The sequence below is a fragment of the Vombatus ursinus genome, unplaced genomic scaffold (genome assembly GCF_900497805.2).
Source record: "Vombatus ursinus unplaced genomic scaffold, bare-nosed wombat genome assembly UNPS02010497.1, whole genome shotgun sequence".
Taxonomy (NCBI): Eukaryota; Metazoa; Chordata; class Mammalia; order Diprotodontia; family Vombatidae; genus Vombatus; species Vombatus ursinus.
In genome coordinates this window covers 215-6,836 of record NW_020950275.1, presented here as the reverse complement: position 1 = coordinate 6,836, position 6,622 = coordinate 215, and the positions used below count along the sequence as shown (strand labels likewise).

At 37.1% G+C, this 6,622-nt stretch overlaps 1 long non-coding RNA gene across 1 annotated transcript; it reads left to right on the top strand.

The window, feature by feature from the left end:
• The first annotated feature begins 886 nt into the window (after positions 1–886).
• LOC114037687 lies at positions 887–6,356 on the top strand. The gene is made up of 2 exons (XR_003568490.1): positions 887–998; positions 3,328–6,356. It is a non-coding gene; the product is annotated as an uncharacterized LOC114037687 (long non-coding RNA).
• Positions 6,357–6,622: the final 266 nt, after the last annotated feature.

Below are 6,622 nucleotides of genomic sequence, written 5' to 3'. Positions count from 1 at the left end.
ATCAATGATTTTTTTGTTTTCCAAGAGAAGGAGTGGAAAAAAAAAAACCTAAACTATTAAATAAATGTTTGTGGTGGTGATGAGGTAGCAGGCACAATGCTAGGCTCGGGAGGCTAGTAAGACAAAAATGAAACAGTGCCTGCCCTCAGAGCACTTATATTCTAACAGAGAAGAAGACAAGAGGCACTTAAGTAAGTACACAGAGCATAGAGGCAATGTAATAAATACATGTGTTTGGAGGAGGGAAGTATCTAGGAGCTGGGGGATTAGGAAAGGTTACATTTAATAAGGTCTGTGTTTATTTGCCCAGGCTCTTTCCGATGCCTAGAATAGATTTCTTCCCCCCTTCTATCTTATAGAATTGCTAGTTACCTTCAAGGTTCACCCCAAGTGCTTCTTCATATACCAGGCCCATCCTGATCCTATCAGCCACTACTACCCTCTCCCTGAGCCCCTAGATTACTTTGTACATCATTTGGGATATTTTTTGTATTTACTTATCTGAGTGTATGTTGTTTCTCCCCAATAGAATGGAAGCTCCTGGAGGACAGGAATGGTTTCATTTCTGCCTTTATATCCTCAACACCTAGAACACAGCAGGAACTTAATAAATGCTTGTTGAATAAAAGTAGGCCTTGAATTATGATCCTCAGAAGCCTTTGAAGTCCTGCTTCTCTGTTTCAAATGAGCAAGATCTTGAAAACATTTAAGGAAATTTCTACTTGCTATGTTTCCTGTAATATTGTTGAACTGAACAATTATCCTAAGAAAAGATTTTGTGTCATCTCCAAGTGGGGAATTTGGGGGAGATATCATTATGCTTGCCTTCTCCTAAGAGTCATATGAGAGAAAATAATAATAAGTCGTTATGTTGTTTTTTAGATGTGCTGCCAGCTGTCTGGCCTGCAGTGGTCCCGGAGACAGAAACTGTACCAGTTGCCCTAGTAATTATCTCTTAGATACAGGGTCCTGCGTCCTTGGAGCAATCTGTAAGGATGGTGAGTACTGGAGTTCTAATTTGATCTTCTGTGTGATCAGTTGTGATCACTATAATGGGGAACCTCATGCGGTTTAAATTTTGTTAAAGGGGTGATAGGCAGGGCAGGCTGATAAGATTTCCTGTTTTTGATAGTTTGAAAGAGTGCTGTCAGCAATTAGCAAAAGCTTTCCACTGGTATTCTTACCTGTCATTCATCATCAAGTAATAATTTAAACTATAGAATAATAAAATGAATGAAAACCCTTACCTATAAACAGAAGATTAATCTATTTATTCCATAAGGATGGAAAACTGATGGTAGCTGAAACATGCATAACCAAGAAAATGGAGAAACAGGTCCTTTTGTTGTTAAAACACTGATTCAAGAATTTCCCAATTTATTGTATTGGGTTCCATTATCTGTATGTCTTCACGTGTTAAAAAAAAAAAAGTATTTCTCTGGCGTTTAGTTTTAGGACATTTATCTGTCCTATTCAATAACTTACATTCTGCAATATTTTATGCCTATAGAACATGCTACAAAATTCTCCAATTACCAAACAAATAGACTAATGGCCCAGAACAAAGGATAAAGAAATGGAAATAAAAGAGAGGTTGAAATCTGATTCAATTAGTCATGATATTCTCTGAATACAAATATTAGATGTGGCTTGTGACCTTGAGCAAATAATAATCACTTCTCTGGCCTCGATTTTCTCCTCTGTACAAAGTGTCTAGACTCTAAGGTTCTTTCTAGTTCTGACATTTTATGATTCTATAATTAACTTCCCATCTCTTACACAGACAAGTTCTGCTCAAGTTGGGATCTTAGTTTTGTGTCCATGCAGTTATACTGACAGTGTTTTACGATGCTTCATCAAAGAATGGTATAGAAATAAGTGCCCTTGAACTTTCATACTTGCAGTGATGTATCATATACTTATGTCATCCTAGAAACAAATCAGTTAAGCACAGCTTTGATATGGGGAGTGGGATCATGACTTTGAAAGACAATCCCATTTGACCATAATGAAGACATTGTGTCTTTTTTCTTTCCCTTCCTTTGACTGCTTTTCACCTCTGCCTGAAATTTTCACAAAGAGGCAAAAATTAATAAAAAATGCAATGTCATTCAATAAGCATTTGGTAAGCATCTACGTGCGCCAGATAGTCTGAAGATACAAAGAAAGACAAAAGACGGTACTGGCTCTCAAGGCACTCACAGTCTATGAGTCTGTCCTGTTCCCAAGAGTTATACAGGGCTTTTTTTTTTCCTCTTTAAATGAATGTCCCCTCCTCTGAGAGATATAAAATTGAAACGAGTCTGGGAAGAAACCAAAACCACCACCTCAGGTTCTATTTTGGAATCATTTGGCAGAAGTTTCCATCTCTAGAACTGATTCTGATGTATGCCTACACAATGCTGGGGTGAGAGACGTGGCAAAGGAGCCTTGAAGGCTGTACAAATATATCCCCAACAGTTACATAGTACCAAAGGCATTTAAGCACACATCTTTGGCCTTTAAAAAGGTGGGGAAGATGTCTCTACATCCACAAAGTATGGAGAAAGATACTCTGTCTTCTCTAGAAAAATTTAGTGCCGTGACAGTCATACAGATTTGAAGAGGCCCACATCTCAAGCCAAACTCAAGTTATTCTGGGCTACAGGCAGGCAGGAATTTTAATAGATTTTGAAAATCCAAGCCATACCCCTTGTGTTGTCCTTGCCATAGAATTCACCCTTGCTCATAAGCATATGAGCTAATCTTGATAGGCTGGTAAAGTCCTTATTTAGGCAAGAGGGCACTGTGTAGATCAAAGTGAAAGAGGGAGCTGTATCATTTGCATTGTTGAACCATTCAGAGATGACAACACTGGAGACACACCAGATTTTCCAAAACGAATTCACTTGCTGTTTGGAATTCATGGGTTTTTTTTATTTGTTTGTTTGTTTATTTTCTTTCAAATACATATGACTGTATATTCTTTGACTCTAGATAATTCAAAATATGAAATTTCTTTGATGTATTTATTACTGATTTCTGATTTATCCTTTCTCTAATCTGTTTTTTTTGTCTTCTGTTTTTTGTTTTTCCTTTTCATAAAATGGATACCAATCACACTCCCTGTCGGACTGCAATATCTCTTCTTGAAACAATGCTGTTGATTGAAATCACTTGGGGTGGACCAAATTTCCTTCTTGTTGACTGCTCCTGAATGGTTTCTTCTGACCCCTCCCCTCCCCAAATCTACCTCTCTGACCAATCAAAACCTTCTTCCATGGGTGCGCACCATGCTGTCTACGTCTCCAACTCCCCTCCCTTTCTTGCTGGCCATTCATGGAATAGCAACGGAAGAATCGTGGGCCGAGGGCAGCTTTTGTATGCTAGTCAAAAAGAACAACCTCTGTCAGCGGAAGGTCCTTCAGCAACTCTGTTGTAAAACTTGTACATATCAAGGCTGAGCAGGCCACTACCCAGAATCTCTCTGTTCCTGTAGACTTCTAGATTAATCCATATTATTATTATTAAAAAAAAAAAAGAAAAAGAAAAAGAAAAACAAGAAAGCCACCGCTCTCTCTTTTCTCGCTCTTATTCTCTCTCTCAAGTTTGTGCTGGGAGATGGTGAACTGTTTTGTCAGAACTTAAATGAAAAAGAAAAAAAAAAACTACAACAAGCCTACCTTTTATAACTGGGCACTTGGTGCTAAGCGCCCAGAATCACAGAGTCAGTATTGTGTGGTGACCAAAGCATTTGATGCCAAAATTGAAGGTTAAACTAACGATTTGATTTCCTGTCAACTTCAGAGTTTCCTTGTTTTTGGAGGCCCTTTCCTCCCTCCACCCTACCCTCTCTTTTTCTTGCCTGTTTCCCCTCTGAGATGATGAAAGACGTGTTTCAAGAGTACTCGACAGGTTGACGTGGATTAAAACAGAATAAATGCTCCCATTGGTCTTCCGTGTGCGTGTGTCCATAGTTGGGGGAGGGGGGAGACTTCAGGAAAGAAAGCATGAGAGAATGATGATCATGCAGAAGTGCTATACCCATGTCTCTTGGCCACAGTCTTTCCAAGGTGAAAATTGACACTCGCCCACTGTCATCTACTTCATGTGCTATGTACTGGGTTTTTTCTTTTGTTTTGTTTTGTTTTAATTTACTTAACTTGAAAGGTCTGCTCTCGGCTTCCTGTTTGAAGGCAATGGGAACCAAACATGGGAACAAAGGAATGGAATGGTCCACCTGGGTTTCACCAGGGGCAGGTTTGCTGCTATTGGTTTAACTGTATCTCTTTGGGAGCTTTTTAACACAAATTCCATTCCATTCAACAAATACCATTGAATTGAGTGATCCCTGTTCATGTTTCAAATCAGCAAGGTCAACCTAGCCATTGAATGAAGCTCTTAGAAGATATGAGCATCAACTGTCTTCACTACCCCCCTCCACCCCAAAATACTAGCATTATAGACTATGATATCTACCTTGTCATACTGGCTTAAATTTTTCCAGAACCTAATTTGGTTATACTAGTGGGGAGTGGGGCTAGTGAGGAGGAAAGAATATAAAAAAAAATTATCTTTCCAAATTGGACCAATATGCTAGGAGGTATATGATAAAGGGACTTTCTTAGAATCAACAAGTTGTTTGTTTTTTTTTTAACTTTCTGTATTTTTAATGAATGACATAATCATTTTCAAGCTTGTGCCCAATATGGCCAGGTAATTCATTCAAATGGTGCTGTAGTGTTTTTTTTCTCTTGTTATCTGAAGAAAACACATCTGGAAAATAGTATGTTGGTGGCATAATTGTACCCTCCCCCCACCACCGATTCTGTTATTCCGTCACTTGTTTCTGTTCCTCCTTAACCTTGTCATGATTTAGTTCTTACCTGAGCATTCTCGTGGTCCCCAGTTTGCTGGGCATTCCCTCTCTTGTGGTTTTCTCTCACTTCCTTTACACATTACAGAAACCAGCAAACTAAACACCAGAGGAAAAAAAAATGTTTTGGGTGAATTGGCAGAATTGGAAAAAGTCAAATACAACCTCTTGTCACTTCCAAGTTTCTCAGTTTGAAGAGATCTCTACAAATTGAAAGAGGGCTATATTTCAGGGAACATAGCTGGATTTTAAGTTTCTCTCTCTCTCTCTTTTTTTAACATACCAAAATTAGACTGTGCACTTAGGGTTTTTTGTGATTGTTTTTTTTCCTCTTTAAAGTTGGGGTGAAAGAAGGACATTTTTTTTTAACCTGGGAGCTATCAGGTAACTATCTGCTCTCTGTTTCTTAACACCTTGAATCCTTAGGAGTAATTGGCCTTTATATCTGTGAGAAGGAAGTAAAATGAGTCAAAAGTCAGTCCGTTGTTTTGGTGAAATAGAGGAGTACAACACTAAAGTGTCCATCTAAATAATCAGGATGCCATTTTAGTGTCTCAGTGACAGAATGGATTTTCTGATAGTGTTTTATTACTGTTAAGCCACATTTCAAATTTAACAAAAAAAACCACTTGTTATTTTTTTAATGGCATTAAAAGCATATGGAGCTACATATCAACTTATGAAGAACTAGAGAAACAATAGGTTTCATTCGTTTGTTTTCCATTTATGATACTGTAGGCCACACCTGGCTTTAGGAAAGCAGGGATGAAACTTGCAAAAGTAGAACACAGGCTTAAATTTTCAGGTGCCTACCTGTCTAGAACTATGGACAAATGTAACTAGGAACATAAAATAATGTCAAGAGAATATCCCAAGTCAACATAATTTTGTTTTGTTTGAAGAATCCATTTAGCTAGAGTAGCTTATGATCATTTGGAGCTCAAAGTTGATGCGATTAGAAAGGCAATAAATTATGATTTTTATTTGGGAAAAGCACAGTCACTTCGAAAGCTATGGAACCCCACCCATACCCACTTCATTTCCCATAGACCATCCAAATTTTGAGTATATTTATACTGGTTTAAGTACTAGTCTGTTACTGCCTCATTTCTCTACATAACATTATTAACTAGAACATAATGCTTTCAAAGTTTAAGTTAATGTTTTATATATATTATGTATAAATATATATATATATTCATAATTGAGATATAATTATGTAATGAATAGCAAAGAATTTGTTTGGATACTTAACAAATGCCTCTAACATTATTATAGAGACAAAAATTCATATCCACTGTTTCCTTTTTCTTTTTTTTTAAACTAGTGACCCATTGTTAAATCCAAATTCATTTTTATTGAGAAACAAAATACTGTACATGTGTAAAATGTTCAGTTGTTTTTTGTAAAATATAGTAGAAATGTTGTAATTGATACTGGCCAAAATCAATGTTATTCCATATTTTATTTTTTCTATTAAATTAACCTGAGTTCCTGTTCATTTGATCTGTTTATAAGCCACATATTTAGGGGATGTGGTTTTGGAGGGAGGGGGAGGTCCTCTCTCTTTTAGTTGGATTTGAAATGAAACAGGAAGGAAGGAAAAAAGAAAAAAAAAGGAAAAAGGGGAGGAAGGAAGGAGAAAGAAAGAGGAAAGAAAAAATAAAGGAGACTTGTCATATATCTAACTGAAACCTCTGGAAGTCAGACTATTCAAAACTCTCTAGAAGACTCAGGCATGATTTCTTTTCCATTAAAAAATATTTA